At 38.1% G+C, this 22156-nt stretch overlaps 1 long non-coding RNA gene across 1 annotated transcript; it reads left to right on the top strand.

Annotated features, from left to right (window-relative positions):
* Window positions 1-954: 954 nt before the first annotated feature.
* Window positions 955-20343, top strand: LOC129875234 (uncharacterized). Its single transcript, XR_008763109.1, has 4 exons — window positions 955-1021; window positions 1987-2161; window positions 10765-10827; window positions 20304-20343. It is a non-coding gene; the product is annotated as an uncharacterized LOC129875234 (long non-coding RNA).
* The last annotated feature ends 1813 nt before the right edge of the window (window positions 20344-22156 follow it).

Genomic DNA, 22156 nt, shown 5'->3' with positions numbered 1-22156 from the left:
AACACAGTCTCTAAATGTTCTACAGAAGCAGAATATATGAGCCTAACTGCATTGATAGCTGAAGTAGTCTTGGTAACTAATTTATTCAAAGAACCGAGATTAGATGTGGATGGAACTATCACTATACATTATGATAGCAAGGCTGCTATATAGATAATAGCAAATCATGTTTTTCATGAAAAGATAAAACATATCTAGATTGATTTTCACTTTATTCGGGAAAGATTGCAGCAACGATTAAAAAAGACAAGCTACATCAATACAAGAGTCCAACAGGCTGATTTGTTGAGAAAGACTTTGGGGGGGGTCTCAATATGATTTTTTATTGGCCAAGCTAGGTGTTCTAAATGTCCTTAGTAAATCTAGCTTGAAGGAAATATCGGAGATGGTAGTTCTTTTAGTTCGATGGCAGTTCAAGTAATTAGTTAGTAGATTCTAAATTAATTGTAACTATTTGCTCAGTTAGTTAACTAGTGTGGTTAGTGTAAATGATTAGTTAGAGGTTGTTGGCATTACTTGTATAAATAGGTGATCAGTCCATATTGTACAACTACACTTTCATAATCAGAGATTCAAAATTCCCAATTCTATCTCAATTTCAATAGAGTGATTTGAGTTTCGAACTGGTGCATCAATTTGGTGATGAAATTTCACATCTAACAATCGAAATTGGAGGTAATTTTTCATTCTAATCATAAATTTTTGAGGTTTAATTAGTTTTTCTTGAGATATTTATTTTTTATTTATTAAATTCAAAACTGTGTTTTAATTTTTATGTGTTTTTGATTTGAAAATTGAGAAAAGTTAACAGGAACCCAAACACTATGAAATGGTGCAACAAGAAATAAAGAGAATGAAGTAAAGCTCACTAGAAATCTTGTGAGCTTTTGGTGCTCTTTCTTACCTGATTTTGCACATACGTGTACTTATTCACTATTTGGTCTCAATTTCTTAGGTGTAGATTGTAGTACGAAAAATTCAATGAGAATACAGAAAGGCCATGTGACCAAACTTCTCAAAAGTAAGTACTATATGAAAGCCGAAGTCATTTTTGGAGAGTTTCCTCCCCCTTTATTTCTCTGCACTTGTGTCCTTAATTGATAACTTTATGAGAGATTTGACAGTATTTTTCTCTTTTGTACTTCATTTTTTCTGCCTTTTATATATTCTTAGCTTATTCACCTATTTTGATAGATTAGAATCTGCTTCGTTAATTTGTATTCTCGATTTGGTCAAGTTGTATTCAGTTAATATGATTTTTTAATGTTAGTGTGTTAACATCGAGATGCAACATAAATATGGTGAATCGGGACCAGACCATAAATATTGGTCCTGATTATGAAAGAAAAAGTAATAAAAAGGGGCTATTAGAAAAAGAACAACCAGCTAAAGTGATGTAGACTTTGTAGTTGTACATTAAGGTATTGATCAATATCGAACATCTATTGGAATATTCTTTTGGTTGGATTTCTGTATGATTATGAGGAAGCAGTAGTATACTACATCATGTTGGTGTCCTTAATGATCGACTCCTTTTACTTGTTGTGGCTAGAGTATGGTACAAGCGCATGTTCACGAACTTGATTCTTCTGTACTTATTTTCTGTTCTTATTTTACTTGGGATTATCATGAGCTCATTTTTGCACTTGTCAATCTACTCTATTCTGTATAATAACTTAATATATAAGCTATCTGAAATTTAATTTATAGTAATTATAGGTATGCAATCTTTTCTCTTTCTTCATAGTAATGTTTCATGGAAATTTTTAGGTTAGTTTCACAAACTGTAATATCACTGTCGACATTGAATTAAAATCTGAAAAAATGGAAAACTTTGTTGCACCTAACTTTGTTGATTATATGCCTAAATAACTGAATAGTTTTCTAAAATCTTAGCTAAATTTGATGTTACTTTTTTCTTTCAAATTTGTAGAAGACTAATTGTGATAGTAATGAAAATAATTTCATGTGTGATTAATTTCCAAGGGGAATTTTTGGAGGAGGAATATTCATGTGAGGCTCAGAGGAGAAGTCATTTACTCAGGTTACAATTACTATTTGAGTAGGTTGATGGTCCTTGACTCTGCTCCAGAAAATATTTTGCAAGTCTATTATAAGAAAGGAGGACTTCCTTCCACCTTGAATGGAAAAAGAGAAGGGAGTAAGTATCATTTTTGTATTATTTTTGTAGTTCAATGCAATTACATCTCAATACATGTTATTTCAGCTTCTTGTGATGATCCTCCACTTAATCATGAAGAAGGGAGGAGAACCTAGTGTCTTGAAAAGATTAGTAGAAGACTCTAGATTCTTGTGGAATATTGTAAAAAAGTATTCAAAGACATAGAGTTCTCTAGAATTCTCTAGAGTATGTAGAGAATTCTAGAGGAGGGACTTCTTTGTAAATATGGAAGGTCTTGTATGGTAATTTTTATTTACACTTAAGCCCCTTAGGAGTAGTATAAATAGAGGGGGCCTTTCATTTGTAGCAACCATCCAAGAAAACAAGCATTCTTCTAAGCAATACAAACCCTTCTTCATAAAAGCTCTCTTGTCTTTTTTACTATCTAGTGTTCCCTTAGCGATCTAGTCTAAAAGGCTTACGTGAGCTTGAAAGATCGTGAAACATTCATGAGTAAGTTGTTAAGTATCACATGGATGTCTTAGTTGAAATCTAAGTTAGTGACAACATGATATCAGAGCAAGGTGGCTACTAAGGGATATGAAAAGTGAGGGAGACATCAACGCCACTACCGCCACCATTGTCAAGCAAGATATTAGTAAGAAGTCTCGTAAGGGAGGGAAGAACTCTCAGAGGAATAAGAAGGTGCCGCTTGAGCCCACACCAAGAGAGGCCCTTACATCCTACTCACCATCGACCACTGAGGTGAGTGACGATGAATGGGGTGAGGAGCCCATGGATGTCACAACTAGCATGGAGTGGATTATAAGGGTGGATGCTACTTGGCAGGCCATAGAGATATTGGGCAAGCGCTTACAAAAGTTCGATGGCAAATTCAAGACCCTGGAGGACTTTATCCTTGAGGAGAACGACAACATATGAAAGGAGTCGGAGGTGTGAAAGGATGATGAGTATGAGATAGAGACTATCACTTTCTTGAAGTGTCGACTCATGAAAGCTCTAAGCACGATAGAGACCATAAAGGCCGAGATGGCAGCACTCAAGGAAGACGTGGAAGATGTAAGGTGCATGACATCCGATGCAGACAGGAAGGGCAAGAACAGGCTCCCAAGCCACCCGTTTCAAGGGCGCTTGAGATGCGAAAGAGGGAGAGAACTTTCTTTGGCACTTGGAGAACTACATCAAGTGTAATAAAGTGAAGAATGATTAGACGAGGATCAACACAGCCGTGCTATACCTCTCGAAGATGGCTATATTATGGTGGAAGCGCAAGGAATCAAAGATAGGGAAGGGGCTATGCACCATCAACACCTGAGAGCAGTTTCGGGACGAGTTAAAGAGGACCTTCTTCCCCAATAATGTCATTTATGAGGCCAAGCATAAGTTTAGAGAGTTGAAGTAAACGGGTAGCATACGGGCTTACATGAAGGGGTTCACTACCCTTAGCTTCAAATCCCCAACCATACGGATGAAGACATACTCTTCCACTTTATTGTTGGGATGAAAAGTTGGGCCAAGATAGAGTTGGAGCATTGTCAAGTCAGCATCATTGATGAGGCCATCACCAAAGCTGAAGCCCTAACGAACTTTAGGCATGAAAAAAATGACAAGAGCAAGGGCAAAGACAAAAGGATTAGTCATACCAAAGGTTGGGGAGATTGAAGTAGGAGCAAGGAAAAACACTCTCCCACCAAGAGCCATGATACCTACAAGTCTGATGGTAGGAAGTTTGGACGATAGGGCTATGCCAAGAAGAAAGAGAAGACCACAATGGGTAGAGGCTGGTACATATGTGGAGATCCTCATGGCTATTCCAGGAGCTCAGAGATAAAGAAACTTGGTGCCATCCTGCGTGAGCGGAAGAACAAGGAGGTGGAATACTTAGGACAGAGTTCGGGTACTACACATGTGGGCATGATTGGGCTTTGCAGAGCCATAGCAAAGCCAGCTAAGAAAGCGGGAGATTACTCCACACAATATGTTGACTTATCCATCAATTTTCGTCCAGCTTATGCTACGGTGGACTCTAGAGCAAAAGCCAACATCATGACCAAATCTCAGAAAATAAGGTTGGGGTTAAGCTATGGTCTAAGAAACACCTGCTTGAAGATAGTCAATGCCCCACAGAGTCCCTTGTGCGAAGTCGCTCAATGGAGTAGACATCACATTGGGAAAGTAGCAAGGCAAGACCAACTTCACTGTCTCTCTGTTAGATATCTTTGATATCATTCTTGGGCAGGAGTTCTTCCAACGATTCCACATGATGATTGATCCCTACCTCCAACAACTCCTAGTGATGGAGAGAGATACCGTGCATAGTACCCCTAGTAAAGGTGACAAATATGGAGGGGCAAGACCATCTATCATCCATACAGATTGTGAAGGGCCTTTAGAAGGGGAACCGACATTCATAGCAACCATTGGGAGCTTGGATGAAGACAATAGTGCTAGAGAGGCATTGCCACCTTGGATAGAGAAGGTTCATGAGGAGAACCAGGATGTGATGCCTAAAGAGTTGCCGAGACACCTACTTCTAAGGTATGAGGTAGACCACAGGATTGAGCTGGAGCCAGGCTACCTTCTTACCCACCATACCGCATGGCTCCACATAAGTTAGAGGAGCTAAGGAAGCAGCTAAAGGAAATCCTTGAGGCCGGTAATATTCTTCCATCCAAGATACCTTACGGCGTGCCAGTCTTATTTCAAAAGAAGAAGGATGGTTCGTTGCGCCTATGCATAGACTACCGAGCGCTCCACAAGGTGACCATGAAGAACAAGTATCCCATCCCTCTTATATTTGACTTGTTTGATAGACTTGGACAAGACAAGTACTTCACCAAGGTGGATCTGAGGAAGGGATACTACCAAGTGCGCATAGCGGAGAGAGATGAGCTGAAGACGACATGTGTGACAAGGTATTGAGCTTATGAGTGGTTGGTAATATCCTTCAGCTTAAGCAATGCACCTGCCACTTTGTTCACACTAATGAACAAGATCTTTTATCCTCACTTGGATCAATTCCTAGTGGTATACTTTGATGACATAGTCATCTATAGCAACACCTTGGAGAAGCACGTAGAGAATTTTAATAAAGTTTTCCAAGTCTTGCATGAGAATGAACTTTACATCAAGAAAGAGAAAGGAGAGTTCGCCCATCATGAAGTGCACTTCTTGGTACATGTTATCAGCCATGATGAATTACGGATGGACGAGGCAAAAGTTTGGGCTATCAAGGAGTGGAAGGTTCCCACAAAGGTAATCAAACTTAGATTTGTTTTTGGACTTGCTAATTACTATTGTAGGTTAATAAGTGGCTACTCTGCTAAAGCTGCTCCACTGACCGAGCTACTAAACAAGAGAAGAAGAACAAGCTGTGGGTTTGGAGTAAGGAGTGTAAGAAGGCTTTTGAAGACCTCAAGGCTGCTTGACAGAGGAGCCAGTCCTAGCGCTACCTGATTTCTCCAAGAGACATTTGAATTGAACATGGATGCCTCTGACTATGCCATTGGAGGAGTTAAGAGAAGCACCTATTACCTTCAAGAGCTGCAAGCTGAATGAGATAGAAGAAAGAGATGACGACCATCTTCCATTGCCTATGCACGTGGAGACATTACCTACTTGGGTCCAAGTCTTGGTCAAGACTGACAATATGGCTACTAGATACTTACAATCATAAAAAAGCTCACACCGAAGCAAGCTTGGTGGTAATATTTCTTGGCCGAGTTTGACTATGAGCTGGAGTACAAGCTAGGTAAAGGCAATGTTGTGGCTGATACTTTGAGAAGAAATTTCAGCTTGCTGCCGTCACTACAACATGATGTGACATTTAAGATGCAATTAAAGATGGACTGCAGCATAATCCAGAGGCAAAGAGGATTATGGAGCTAGCCGCTCGGGAAAGACAAGGCGCTTCTAGATTGAAGATGATCTTCTACTTACCACTGGACGAAGGATCTACGTACCAAAATTCTAAACCATCCACCACGAAGGAAAGACATGAAACATTCTGAACTGGGTATCCTAGGTAGTGTCGCATGAGAGCATTGATTGAGGCGATTTACTATTGGACATGCATGCAGGATGATATTGAATGATATCTGCAGACTTCTCTTGTGTGCCAGCAAGACAGGGCGGAGCAGCGTTATCCAAGAGGACTCTTTTAGCCCTTGCCCATGGCTGAGGTCCGATGGGAGAGTGTGACCATAGACTTCATCACTTGTCAGCTGAAGTCCGATGGGTACGGGACGAGTACTGTCATGGTGGACAGGTTCTCTAAGTATGCTAGCTTCATGCCCGCCACATCAGGTTGCACTGCTAAGGAGGCTGCCAAGCTATTTTTCAAGAACGTGGTAAAGTATTAGGGGTTGCCAAGGTATATCATTTGCGACAGAGACCCATGCTTCACTGGGAACTTTTGGAGAGAGTTGTTCGAGATCCTTGGCATGGAGTTGCATTTCTCCACTAGTTTCCACCCGTAGATAAATTGCCAGACGGAGCAAGTCAATGCTTTGTTAGAGTGCTACTTGAGGCACTTTGTGAGCTTTCATCAGAAAGATTGGGCAAGTCTGTTGGATGTATCCCAATTCTCATACAAGTTGCACCAGAGTGAGGCAATATGACGGACACTATTTGAGCTAGCCACAAATTGCATCTTGTCTTCCATGCAAGCGTCCTAAAGCTGTACCATGAGGAAAAGGATGATCCTAGTTGAGGAGAATCAAGTTAGGCGCCACTCACAATTACCGCCTCTCATGATTGAGACATTGAGTCCATTATGGACTACCAAGCCAAAAAAGAAAATTAGGAAAACAAGCCACTGCTATGTTTCTTATCCACTGGAAGGGACAATCTCCGGAGGAGTCCACATGGGAGAGATATGGAGACTTGTGGCATTTTAAATACAAAGTTTGGGAGTTCTTGTAGCAGCAGTATGCTGCGGTCATCTCCACATCTAGTGGGGGAGAATATTATGACCCTACTAGATCATGAAGAAGGGGGGAGAACCTAGAGTCTTGGAAAGGTTAGTAGAAGACTCTAGATTCTTGTGAAATATTGTAGAGAAGTCTTAAAAGACATAGAGTTCTCTAGAATTCTCTAGAGTATGTAGAGAATTCTAGAGGTGAGACTTCTTTGTAAATATGAAATATCACGACCTAACCCCGTAGTCCGTGACTAGGTTCCAAGCTGGATACTCACGTAGAATCCTTCTAATTATAACTAAACCACAAATAATTTATAACTTAAGGAAATAGAATATTGTCTCAAACTGTCACATGTGCACCTATTAACATAACCTATCTCCCGAGGAGTCATAACTTATCAATAGGTAAAAAAGTACATAAGCCAATGAGGCTGTCATAGCACATGGGGTTGTTCTATTATAGACATATACACTGGACGACAAGGCCGGTACTATGAATGGGAATGTCCCAAAACATAAGTCATATGGACACAGCGGAACATATATACACACAACCCACACACATGTCTACAAACCTCTAAGAGTGTCAATGATATCATATAGATGGATAGGACCCCCGCAGTACCCCTGAATAAATGAATATATACATTAAAAGATCAGTACCAAAAATCTAGGCTCTGGCACTATGGAGCACTTCCAAAATCGCTGAGTGGAAATCCTAAGCTGGCGGATCCTCAAAATGCATGTCTGTACCTGCGGGCATGAAATGCAGCCACTCGAAGAGAGAGGGTCAGCACAGAATATCTACTGAGTATATAAAGAGTAAGAACATTAAGTATAGATGAATCATGAAAATAGTCTCAATAATTGAATGCATCTGTGGCCAACATGTGATAATATCTGCATAATTCTATATAACTGAATTTAACTTTATGGTGTATGGTAGGCATAGACTATAGTATAACTGTTGGTGCTGTGGAACATACATCCCGATCCATATATAATATAATAGTACCGAGGAATGTCCGGCCTGATTCATAAATATAAAAAGTTAGTGCCAAGGAACGTACGACCCAATTCATATATAATATAATAGTGCCGAGGAACATACAGCCCGATCCATATATAATATAATAGTGTCGAGGAAAGTACGACCCGATCTATATATAATATAATACATATACGTGCATGTAAAACTCGGTAACATATCAGACATCCCTCGAATATCATCATAAAGTATGTCAAAGAGCCTAAAAATTCATAGTCATATGTCACTATAGTATGAAACATCTTATAGAAGTCTAAACACTAATTATCATAGAGTCCCTAAGAATAGAAATATGTATATATCGACTATTATCCAACGTATCGAAAACTGGAGAAGGGAGGCTCAATCACTTGAGAATTGTAATATCAAGAAGTGAATAAGGATCATGAAGCACACTCAAAGCTTATGAATGGAATTACCCCAAATTTCATATACATATCATTCCTTACTTATATCTAAGACATGCCAAAAGAAAGGAGGGATAACTTTACATACCTGTTACAAATCAACCGCAACCAAGCTTGCTTCGTTACCCCTTTAACCTATTTAACACGAAAGTAACACTATTATGAATAAAATTTGACTTTCTAGCTTCTAAATCTACAACCAATTACCTATAGGAATCACTTCCTCGCTCACACTTCTCTACTAATATATTGATTAGTTAAGAAGTTAACGGAAATCGGGCAGCATTTTCCCTATATAACTCTCCTACTCTGAACTTCCAATTAACCTCCAATTAGTACAACCATACAAACAACAACAACCACCATACATAAATAATAAAACTACTTTAACATTATTCAATACAAGCTCCAAACATCCCACCCAAAACCACAACATCAAAATACAGTTGTATGAGTCGTAAAGGTTTTTTCAATCCCTTGAAATAAGTCATAGAGGGAGTCTTGGTTGTTGATAATGACCAACCTAAGAGAAAGGTCCTACAACTCAAGTTGACGACCCGTAAACCCCAAGATGATACATAGACACAACCTGTAGATAGACTTCAGAGGGTAAGTTACAAAACTCCCTCAAGGTCAAGTCCACGATTTGACAGGATAGTCTGTAGAAGATGTTACGAGTCGTAGGAACGACTCATAACAATACTTCAGAGACTTATATTTTTGCAGGTTTTAGGACCCACATGATAGATAGATTTGACAAGCCGTAATGAAGTTTACGATTCATAGAAAAGACCCATTTGCAAACTTCAGATACTTGAAAAATTAGGCCTTTTTCTTAGATATACAAGATGAGTCATCTTGATGACTCATCCTATCTTCTACAACCTGTAGAGTCGATCCATAAGATCAATAGTTCGGATTTAATGAACGACAATTGTGTCTTTTTTCAAGTTTGGTTCAATGAACCTAGACATAATTATGGCTAGGTTCAAGCCTATATATACCTAATTCTATGAAATTCCCTCATTCACAAGTCATTCTTCTAAAATTTCACTATGGCAAAAACTCCAAATTTCCCTTAAGGATTCTCTTCAAGTTCAAGCTATGGTTCCAGATTCCTTCAAGGTTTCCTTCTCAATTATAAGTGATTTTGATTAAGGTATTTGGGGATTGATTCATGGGTTCCGTTCACCCATGAAGCTCCAAAGTTTTCTCAAAGTTTCTTTCAATTCATAATTGATTATGAACCCTAGTTTTGATGAATTACATTGGGCTGATTTACTTCCATTTTTAGATGTTATCAATGATTATTATAAGCACATTTTCAAATGAATTGCATGATTTTGATATGAATTATGAATGCCCATGCATAAAGCCATTTTCAAGTTTTGAATATGAAGTTCAAGATGGTTTTCACGAATTGATTATGAGTTCAATAATGTTTAAAGAAGGTTTTCATGATTTAAAGTTGAGATTATGATTTTATGATGAAAGTTATGATGATGATGAAAGTTAAGATCAAAGATGTTATTATGGTTTGATAAGTACAATTCTCACACAATCATATTAAAGATGGTAATAAGTACAATTCTCATCGAAGTTATGGATTCTTATGAATCACTAAGTTAATGAGCTATTCCTAATATGTTTTCTAAAGATGGATTGATAGGCAGCTACTATCTTTCCCTATTATGTTATGATCATGTTTTAATGAGTTTTCGTTGAGATATTGACTAAGCACCGAGAGATTTTCTAGGTGGGGTTAAATCGGTAAAGTAGTTACTTACCCAATAGAATCCTAGTAGCAACCTAAAGTCCTAAACTACATTACCCGCATAGGTTGACTTCATGTCCTAGCTAGTGGATCCACATATAGCATAGTTGAGTTGAGTTGAGATGAGTACCATGACTAAGTATACCCTGGCAAGGTAGCTTCCCCTTTATCGATGTAGGGATCATCAAATTCCATATTATAGCTCGCATAGTCTTAGATGTCGGTTAAAGGTCCTATCCTATGCAAGTTGAATGTTAATCTACGATTTTATAATAAAGTTTATGATATGCATTGACCAAAGAGTTTTCATATGTTTCTAAATGATTTTAAGCTTAATTAATGTTCATTCTAATTGGTCATGCATCTTATGACATATTTTTACATTCATTTACTTGTTCATGCAAACCTCTCATACTTAGTACATTCAAATATACTAACACATATTTTTCCTACATTATCTCATAATGTTAGGGCGGACAACACTCACGACCATCCTATTCGTGGATAGAGTTGCTCTATATTCTCAAGGAGTTGGTGAGTCCTCATTCTATAGAGGAGATGACTTTTATTATTGTTGTTTACTTGAATCACTTCTATTGTTTGGGTGAGCTAGAAGCTTGTCCTATACCCCCATCAATGACTAGACTAGAGGCATGATTAGACGCTATATGATGTAGTCCATTCGAATATTGGTTGGTTGATTCTATCCCTTAGTCTCATTCCCTTAAGTTGATTACTTCCGCTCTTAATATCATGTTTCTTTACCTTATGAATGCAATTTATGCTAGGATGGCTTAGTTGGGTTCCATCGTATCCTGATCGCCATTTCGCGGCTTATCCCTAGTTTGGGTCATATCCTACTTCTAGATTTTAGTGGAACTTACCCATGCTACCTTAAGACCTTAACACATATTCATAATTGTTCGACAATGAAGAGCATGCTGACAACTGATTACACTATGCGTTCTATAGGCATGATGTCTATAATCTACAAAATGACATATTTAAAAAAATCCTATAGGCATGCTATCTAAGTGGTATTAATAACATGTTACTCCTATAAGAATTATATCTAAGTGACATTGTGACACATTGATTAGAATATCATAGGATCCTAAACAAGCCTTTTAGCATATCATTCAAGAGCATACATAAGGAAAATAAGCAAATAAGCTAAAATATAGACACAGAAGCATAGCTCAAAAAGTGCAAAGGTCTCAAAGTATGAAATGAAAGACAATATAGATTCGAAATATCCAACATGCATCTACTACTAGCTGGGGGCATAAGACAAGTTCCTAGCTCACCCATGATAACATTAGAGAATGGAATAGTCAAATGATGCAAATAAAAATAAAGTGTCTCATCCTCAAAGCATGAGGACTCACAACAAGTGTTATTCTAAGCTTAACTCTACTCACGAATGGGAGGTGCGCGATGATTGTTCGTCCCTACATTATGATACAATATAGTTAAAAAGTGTGTGTTAGTGCATGCAATGCACTAAGTATGTGAGAAGTATGCCTGATCAATAGATATAGGACATAATCAATATGAATCATGAGATGCCAGACCAATATCTTAAAACACTAGTAAAACCATGAAAACATTAACATATCATAACTGATTGGTCAGTGCATCAAAACATATTTATCATAAGAAATTCATAGATTTTTTATAATGGTGTGGGATAGGACATTTAACCGACATATCAAACCATGCGATCCATTACATAGAGTCCGATGAACACCACATTGAAAGGGGAAGGCTACCTTGACAAGGTAGACTTCTAGATGGTACTCTCTCTTTAATTGTGCTATATGTGGATCCACTAGATTCTCCATATTGACATATTTAAACCTACTTGGGCAACGTAGTTTAGGACTAAATATTGCTATTAGGATTCCCTTGGGTAGGTACAATGGTATATCAGACTGAACCCTACCTTAAAGTCTTCTTAGTGCTTAGTCATTATTCAAACAAAATTTTCATGAAAACATAGTCATTAACATCACTAGGAAAGATAATAATACATATCAATCCATCTTTATAAAATAACATAAGAATAGCTCATTTATAAACTTCATCATAAATGTGTGGAAATACCATCACAACCTTTACCTTTTTAACACAATTGTGCAAGAATTGTCCTTATTACACCATAACTTCTTTGCTAATAAAATCATTGAAACATCATTCATAAATTCTTTGCATAAAGCATCTTTAAACATCATACATAAACTTCTTTCATTAAAACAACTTTAAAATCTTGATCATAACTCATAAATCATACTTGAAACTAGCATATAACATAAGTCTTTGAAATTCATCTTGATATCATACAATGTATGTGAATTATGCATAATAAGGCTAATAGCTGAAATATATCATAATGAAGTAGAACCAATGCAAATCATGAAATTAGGAATTTTAGAAAAATAAATCATAAGAGATTTTAAGAAGAAATCTTTGGTATTCATGAGTGAAAGGGCCCAAGGATGAATTCCCACATACCTTGACCTTTAGAAGCCCTAAATTACAAATAATGGAAGCTTGAACTTGAAGAAATCCTTAGAATTTGCTTGAGGAAGAAGAAAACTTGGAGAGAACACTTTTAGAGAGATGATTTTGATTTAGAAAGTTAGGGTGAGAATAAGAGGTTTATGAGGGCTTAAGGTAGTTAATAGGTTAGGATGTAGTCCGAAAAACAATCCACATTCATTAATGAAATCATAGGGAATGAGTAAACTACCCCTAACTTAAACTAGATTCAAGTGTCTAAATAGACCCCCACTACAACCCCTGAAGGCTAATCGGGTTCGTATTCAAGGTCATTATGATGGAATTAGATTTTGGACAAGGGTATTTTCAAGGGTTACCCTTCACAAGGCCAACCACGATCCTTTATGGTCACTACGACCTGTGGTGGTCGTGCATGGTGAAGGGACTGTCTAGGGATCTAGGAGAGTGTCCACCACGGAGGGCAGCACAATTTATGGTGCTCGCCATGAACTGGGTCCTTTTTGTGATCTTCTCCCCTGCAGAGCTAAGTTTTAGGACTTCCACCATGATGGCTTACATGGCTAGTATGGCTCGTGGACTGAGCTCATGGTGAAAACCTGGTGCAGAAGCTGAGATTTTTTAGGGAAACTTGCTTTGAACCTTATTTTTTGACTTTCCAACTTTTGGGTCTTACAATATCTCCCCCATGAATTTTCATCGTTTTTATTGGGTGAGCTAGGATATTATCTTATGCTCCCATTTAGATTAGTAGAGGCATATTGGATGTCATGGAGTTTGTGTTGTCTTTTTATTTCGAGATTTAAGACTTATTCTCTTTGTTGAGACTTTATTTCTGTATCTATATATTAGTCTTATTGTTTTACTTACCTTATGAATGATCATGTATGATATGTTTAGAGGCTTTGTTAGGGTCCTTTGGGCTTCTAATCTTCGTGTCACACCTTGGACCTAGCTTGGGTCCTAACATAAACAAGGCTCCTAGGAAAACACTAGAGGTGTGAAACATGGCAACATTACACAATATAAACTCCACCCAACTTGCTGAAAATTGTAATACCAAAATAGGGTTTCTAGTCTTTGTTTCGCAAAACCTTTAATTATACGAAATGAGGGGTCGTGTGGAGGAAACCAGAAGCGCACACACACATTTTAAAATACATTTATGCCCTTAAACACATCACCACACACCTGCAACATCACCCACACGCACTACACCACATTTCTACTACAATTTAACTATGACGACTTCACATTCAATTGTTTGTATTGTCGAGCATTTCCACGACTTTTTTTATACTTCCTGAAGTATACAAGGTATATAATACCCTACATAACAACCCCATAAAGTTCAAATTTAAAGGAGAAGTCTTACCTTACCCGAAATTAGCCAAAACTCGCCAAAACTCGCCTCGAAACTTCTCTAGTCGCGCTGAAATTGTGTGGACTGTTTGCTGTCCATTTTGGCTGCACCAAGTCATGATTTTATACTTCTAATACCTCCATATAATCGTTTTATATGCTAGATAATTAATTTACAGAGCGAAATCGGAACTTACCTATTTTTCTCCTCCAAGCCGTCACGTTTTTCTCTCTTGTTCTAGGGTTTGTTTTTGACTTCCTTTGCTGAAGAGTTTTGGATAAGGAACTGAACTTATGAGTCATTTAGCATGTAGATAAGGGATTCCTTAGAGGTGACACATGTCATCCCCTTAGGGTGACACGTGTCAAGCTATGATTGGCCTCCGTATCATGCTACCAACTAGGGGCTGCCACATGGTAGTGGGGTCCACCTCCCCCAAGCAGGTGGGTCACCTACTTGACCCCAAGTAGATGGGTCACCTGCTTGCTTGAGGAGCTGGCACGTGTCCCTCCTCCATTGGCTGCCACGTGTCGTCTTTTCTTCTTCCTCGTGGGTTCGTAATCTTGTCTTATTTTAAGAACCCGTGTAATCCATGCTACGTAAGCTTGATATGTCCACAAGTAACTCAAGTGTATAAGACTTCTAAATTAGTAGCTTACATAGGTAAATCAAGTCCTACGATTCATTTGTTGGCCTCCAATTCCTTCCGAATTCTTATGACTCTATTTCCAACCTTCTCTACCATTGGGTATCACATTCTCCTTTCCTTAGAGTCGTTTGATAGTGTCGTAGCTTATACAGCTCACATGATAATGTCTGAAGAACCTAAGAGACATTCCAAACTCAAGAGTGTGGGGTGTAACACACCCGTAGTCATTCCAATTTCAATTAGGCGGTGCTAGTATTCCGACGATAACTTTTCAAGGTTTTGTTGAAATAGTAGCTTTACCCCAACCTATATCCTTTATTCCTTGAGGTGAATGTAGGTTACACTAATTATTCCTTAAGTTTTCCATCCTCGTCCCTTAAGGGTTCAACTATGTTTTGGGCGACGTTGTGTACACGCGTTATTTCTTTGTATCTTAAGCTCCATGCTCTTACTGCGTTCTCAATGCAGGATTTTAACTTAGTCAACGCATACTAAGTGCACCTTACTAGTGGTACTACTTTATCCCTATATAACTATATCACACCATTCAATTTATACTTACATAACCCCCTTTTTGTACGCACTCATATTCAGTTCCTGACATCTCTTTGAGGTGCTTCAGTTTAGAAGTCCTTTCCCCAATTAGTCGGTGGAGAACTATAAAATATTATCGTAAACCATTTTCCAACCATTGTTGGAAGAAACTAGAATCTCTTAATCATCACAGTACTTCTTTTAATACTTGACCTACCTTGTCTCATTCCGAGTTTATCCTCTAGTTATGAACAACTCATCTAATTTACAATTAGGAGTTGGGGGCTTGGTACTTTCAAAATGATTGAAGCTCAATTATTGGACATCTTACCCTTCAACCTGAGCTTCTCTTTTTTTCTACAACTCAATTACGGCTGGAGATACTGTGGTCTGAACTGTATTGCTCAAACATACTTTTGTTTCTCCAACATAAACTTCCCCAAGTAAAAAGGGTATCCCTTATTGACGACATGAAGAGTACCTCTTACAACTTTAATTTGGCATAATATGGGTACTCGGTATCAATTTACAAGACATGTTGTAAAGCTATGTTTTATTCCCTTTTTCTTGTTTTGGGAAAATTTCGACATAGTTTTCTCTACACTCCTTACTATCCCAAAACCTGCACGTAAAAAATACCAGTAATGCCTCACAGGCCCCCCATATATATATATATATATATATATATATATATATATATATATATATATATATACATATATATATATATATATATTCATATCATATCACAGCCACACAAGGCTTTCAATATCATCTCATACCACAGCCACACGGGGCTTTCAATATTAACAATAGTATGAAAGTAATGGACTTACCTCATATGTCTAACTTCAAACTGCATCCGTTGCACTTTCTGTCTGCTTTCCTTTCAGGTTTCAACTTTACATTTCAATCATATGTCAATACCTTACCCAACAGATATCTTCTATTGGTGTCGTTCTTCTGTTAAGATCCAAGGTTAGTAAAAGGAATTTTCCTATGACTCAAATCTATAGCACGCTCTCAAATGTGAAAAAAAAAGTAACATCCTAAATGTCCTGTAGCCTCTTGTTTATAGATGTGGCGCACAACACATCGATACACAAGACTCTACTAGACATGGTCTGTAGACAATCCAAGGATGAACTGCTCTGATACTACTTCTATCACGATCCAACCCCGTAGGCTGCGACTGGGGTCCGATTTGAACCCCCGTATACGTGTCTATCAGCTATGGTCGAGTCGAACTATAATTAACATAATTCCATGCAGTAGAACCCTATTGGATGATAACATTTTCATAAACCAGTAGCCTCTTTCATTTGTATCACATCATAAAAGGGCACGTAAGCCGACGAGGCTGTCATATATTTAAACTTTTACAATATTTCAAGAAGACCCAGCTGAACAATACTTACACATACAACCCACATATATATGTCTGCAGACCTCTAACAATATCAATGACAACATATAGTGGGACAGGGCCCCTCCTTACCCCTGACTAATAAAACAATACTATACATCAACGGCTAGTGCTAAAACTAGGCTCCGATACAATAGAGCCTCTTCCAGCTGAGCTAAGCGGGATCCTAAGATGACGGACTCTCAAAACCTATACCTGTACCTACGGGCATGAAACGCGCCCCCCCAAGAGAAAGGGGTTAGTATGACATATGTACTGAGTACGTAAAACATAACATAACATAACTAGAAGCATATCTGAAATAGAGAAGCAGAGGGTAAATTATCAAATCAACAACTTATACCAGGGAAAGTAAAATCATGCATGCTAAAATTTTCAATATAGCCAGCCCTATCAGGGATCTGGTGAATCATATCTGTATTACCATCACCTCTTTATTACAACACATCATCATATAATCATATATATACATATGTACCCGGCCCTCTAGTGAGGGCGCGATGAATAATGTAGCGGAATTGTGCACGATTACTATTCCCGGCTCGGGCTCGATGAAAGAAGTGTTATAGTATACACGAGTAGAGTAGTGATAAACAAAACACAGTTTAAATCATTGTCAGAGACTCAATGAAGTCATCAGGTGATTCATCCCTAGATATCAGGGCAGAAAGTATCTGACGTATACCCTCTAAATGTAACTAAGGAATATGTAAAAGAGAGTTTTGCAAATCTTAGACATATATCAGTATGAAATATCTTATAGTCATCCGAGTGTTGGTTATCTCAGAGCCTTTCTTTTTTACAAAAAAGAGCTTAGTCGAATCAATTGTTATACATTCATATAAAAGACTCGAGGAGTAGGAGTTTAACTACTTTAAAAGTCTTAACATCCAGAAGTGATCAAGAGTCCTGAAGTCATATTCAGAACCTAAGAGTGAAGTGGCCCTGAAGCTTTCATCATCCATATCCTACATCTAAGACATGCCAAAAAGGAAGACAAAACATAGGCTTTACATAACTATGTCGAAAAAACATGCCAAGAGAAGTTTCACATACCTCTTATGAGTTACTCTTTATCCCGTTCGCCTTATCGTCCTTTGAACCTATTCAATATGAAAGTAATACGAATATCAACCACTCTTATCTTTCCAGCATCTTAGGTTGCACCTTAGTATTCATGAAATCTATTTCCTTGTTCGTCTTCTCGACTAGTTCTTTAATTAGTTAAGGCGTTCATGAAAATTGGGCACCACCTCCCCTATAATATGCCCTATCCAAATGTCCAATTACATCCCTAATAACTACAGCCAACCAACAACAACAACCTTCAGCATATGTTTAAGAAATTCACATCAACAATATACAACATAAACTCCAAACGACTTGCTCAAAACTACGATACCAAAAGAGGGTCTCTAGTCTTTGTTTCGTAACACCTTTAATTATATGAAATGAGGTATCGTGTGGATGCAACCAGCACCACTAAAACACCTATTAGAACAAATTTAGTCCCTGCAACAAAACACCACACCCCTACAGCAGCACCTCACAAGAACAACACTTTACTTCGACGACAATTCAACTATAACGACTCCAACTTAGTTTATTTCGAACGTCAAGCATATCTATGATTTTTTCACAATTCCAGCTACTTAAACAACATATAATACACTTATTAAAAATACCATAATCTCCAAATTAAGAGGAGAAACCTTACCTTAGCCGAAATTGGCCAAAACTGCCAAATTGCAACTCCGAACTTCTCCAAACGTGCTGAAATTAAGTGGGCTGTTTATGTCTCTTCTCCGCTATCCCAAATTGGAATTTTTTGTTATCAAATACTATTAAATAACCTTGGTATACCTCAAATAATTAATTCACAGAATGAAACTCGGAGGCTTACCTTGGTAGCCCCCAAACCCGTAGCCCTCCTTTCCTTGTCTCCAACATTTTCCTTTAGCTTTCTCTTATTTGTTCCAAGTGTAAAGATGAAGTTATAGTTTCATAGACATCATAAGATACATATATACATCTCCACGTGGTTTAGAAACACCGTATATAATTAATTTGCGGAGAGAAAGTTAAAAACCTACCTTAGTTTCTTCTAAACCATGGCTGCCTCCTTTGCTCTTCTCACGTTTTTCCTTTCTTTTTGGATGCTGTTTTGGACAGAAAATGTGACTAAGAGTCACTTAACATATAGATATATGTTGCCTTAGGGGGTTACACATGTCATCCCCTAAGGGTGACACGTGTTCGGCCCCTATTGGGCCAACACATACATGCTGCCAATAAGGGACTGCCATGTGGCGTGAGGTTCACCTCCCCCAAATAGGTGGGTCACCTACTTTACCCCAAGAAGGTGGGTTACCTACTTGCTTGAGGTGCTTCCACGTGTCACTCCTCCATTGGCTGCCACGTCTCGTCTTTTCCCCTTCCTCATGGGTTTGTAATCTCGTCCTATTTTAGGAGCCTATGTAATCCGTAATACGTAAGCTTGGTATGTCCTCAAGTAGCTCAAGTATGTAAGACTTCTAAGTTAGTAGCCTACGTAGGTAAGTCAAGTCCTACGACTTATCACTTGGCCTCCAATTCCTTTCGGATTCTTATGACTCTATTTCCAACCTTCTCTACTATGGGGTATCACATTCTCCCTTCCTTAGAGTCATTTGATAGTGTCGTAGCGTATCCGGTTCATATGATAATGTCTAAGAAACTTATAAGACATTTCGAGTTTAAAAGTATGGAGTGTAACAATAATGACACCATAGAAAATAGTATTTAAACATCACCATAGTCTAAAACAACCATAAATGAAAGAATGACTCGGATTGACCTCAAAGCATAGTACATTTCAAGACTTAAATTTGCATGCCCCAAAATAACAAAGAAAGTAACCAAATCAGAGGCCTTTACTTTTAAATTGGAGTTTATGGTGTTGTTATAGAGGGTATTGTACGTTGTGTAAGTGGCTGGAAATGTGAAAATATGATAAATATGCTTGACGTGTGAAATAAACCAAATTGGAATTGCTATAGTTAAATTGTAGTCGAAATAAGGCATTGTGCGTGTGGGGGCTATTGCAGGTGTGTGATGGTGTGTTGCAGGTCCTAAAGGTATTCTAAAAGAGGTGTGGGAGCTTCTGGTTGCAGCCACATGGTCCTCCACTTCGTACGGTTAAAGGCTTTGCAAAACGAAAACTAGAAACCTTATTTTGGTATCGTGGTTTCGAGTGAGTCATTTGGAGTTTATGTGGTATAAGATTGATGTGAATTGTATATATATATATGCTGCAGGTTATTGTGTTTCATTGGTTGTAGCTATTAGGAGTATAATTCGAAATTCTGATAGGGCACATTATAGGGGAGATGCTGCCCGATTTTCGTTAACTCTTTAACTAACTCAGGAGCTAGTCGACAAGGCGAGCAAGGAGATGAGTTCTATAAATATTCGTGTGTAACCTAAGGTGCTGAAAAGACTAAGGTTGTTGATACTTGTATTGCTTCCATGTTACTTAGGTTTAAAGGATGACGATACAAATGGGATAAGAAGTAACCCTTAACAGGTATGTAAAGCTAATGTTTCCTTCTTTTGGCATATTTTAGCATACGTATATAACTCTTATACTTTATTTCAGTATTTCTTTGGCATAAGTATGTAAGTCTTATTCCTTCTCTTAGCATGATTTGACATAAGTATATAAAGCTAATCTCCCTTTTTGGCATGGTTTTTACGAAACAAGTATATGATTTCCAAGTAGTCCTATTCTTAAAGCCACTAGGATGGCCAATTTTTCGACTTTCAAAAGATATTTTGTTATGCCTTGATACATATATATGATTCCCAGAAGTTCTATTTTGATATAGTCTATAGTGACTTTCAAAAGGTACTTGATATGACTTTTGTCTCGATTTTGAAGGAAAGCTCATTTTGATTATTCCGTCGAGTCTCAAATATGATGTAAATTGCATATAGTTTCTCACTACTCCACTCGTGGATGCCTCAATGTTTCCTTCACCGAGCTCGGGCCAAGTTTTATTATCGTGCGTACTTCTCTATATTGTTCGCTGTGCCCCGATGTGAGGGGGTAGGTATGACCTGTACATGGGTTTTGTGGAGTTATGATGTGCCATGTACACATATGGTATGATATGATCTGATATGGCCATCTAATATGATATGATATGATTTGTTACGGAGATATTCCCTACTCTGGTGTTATGATGTGCTGTGGCGCCAGTAAAGGGGCGACAACCACGTTTTGTATTTGTTCACCAAGTCCCTTAATGGGGCCGGATGTGGCATATGTTTTTCTGTATACATTAACGGTGATTATGAAAAGCATTTTGATATTCTAGATATTTTGCTTATTTTTGCACATTCTGCTCTAGTAACGACTTTACTTATTATAGTCCATGATTTATATACTCGATACATTTTTCGTACTGACCCCCCTTTCTTCGAGGGGCTGCGTTTTATACCCGCAGGTACAGACGCTCGGTTTGCTGATCCGCTCGCCTAGGACATCCACCTTGTTGGTTGGCAATGCTCCTTGTCCAGAGCCCTATTTTGGTACTAGCATTTTGTTGTACATTTGTACATATTGGTTAAGGGTACGATGGGGGCCCTATCCCGTCTTATGTTGTCATTCCTATTCTTAGAGGTTTGTAGACATATGTGTGTGGGTTTTTACGAGTTTATTTCAGTTATGCCTATGCGATATATTGTAAAAGCTATTATGTTGTGGCAGCCTTATCAGCTGGCTTTCCCTTTCATGACATGATGCAAATGAAAGAGGCCACACGTGTATGAATATTTTATCACCCACTAGGTTCATGTGTTTGGGTCCTATATCTAGGAGGCTATATGAACATGAAAAAGTTTTAACCCATTGAGATTTTTGTAAGCAGTATCACGTTATACATAGTCCAATTTGACTATAGTCGACAGTTACGTAAACGGGGGTCCAGGTCGGATCCCAATCGCGGCCCACGGGGTTGGGTCGTGACAGAAGTGGTATTAGAGCTGTTCGTCCTTGGAGTGTCTACAGACCGTGTCTAGTAGAGTCTTGTTTATTGGTGTGTTGTGCACCACATCTATAGACAAGAGGCTACAGGACATTTAGGATGTTACCTTTCTTTCATAATCGTGCGATAGAGCCGAGTCATAGGGAATGAAATTCCTCATACTAACTTGTGATTTCAGTAGAAGGTCAATATCAATATAAGAAGGTTACTGATGATATTGGAAGTTACACAGCACGCAGGTAAGCAAGGCACGTATGATAGGTGTCAGGTAAGGTATTGAATTACGGTTGACATGTAAAGTTGAAAATTGAAAGGAAAAGTAGACGGAAAGTCTAAACAGGTGC

The sequence above is a fragment of the Solanum dulcamara genome, chromosome 11 (assembly GCF_947179165.1).
Source record: "Solanum dulcamara chromosome 11, daSolDulc1.2, whole genome shotgun sequence".
Lineage (NCBI taxonomy): Eukaryota > Viridiplantae > Streptophyta > Magnoliopsida > Solanales > Solanaceae > Solanum > Solanum dulcamara.
This window is presented reverse-complemented; position numbering and strand designations above follow the sequence as displayed.